A 299-nucleotide genomic window follows, 5' to 3' on the forward strand; every position below is an offset into this window, starting at 1 on the left:
AGGGTTTAGGGTTTAGGGTTTAGGGTTTACATCGTATGTGGGGTATATTTGTTGCTGAGGGTTTGAGGCAGCTTCCTGCAGCTCAGCGAATTCTAAGAAGCGGAGAGCAGCAGCAGCAGCAGCAAAAGAGAGGTCCCCGGTGTTTACCTCTCGCAGCCGCAGCAGCTCCTTCACGCTGCAGCTGCTGCTGCACCACGGCTGACCCTCCTTACGCCCATTTATTTGCTGCGCAGCAGCAGCAGCAGCAGCAGCAGCAGCAACAGCAGCAGCAGCAGCAGCAGCAGCAACAGCAGCAGCAG

The sequence above is a fragment of the Eimeria mitis genome, genomic scaffold (genome assembly GCF_000499745.2).
Source record: "Eimeria mitis Houghton genomic scaffold, Emh_scaff5457, whole genome shotgun sequence".
Taxonomy (NCBI): Eukaryota; Apicomplexa; class Conoidasida; order Eucoccidiorida; family Eimeriidae; genus Eimeria; species Eimeria mitis.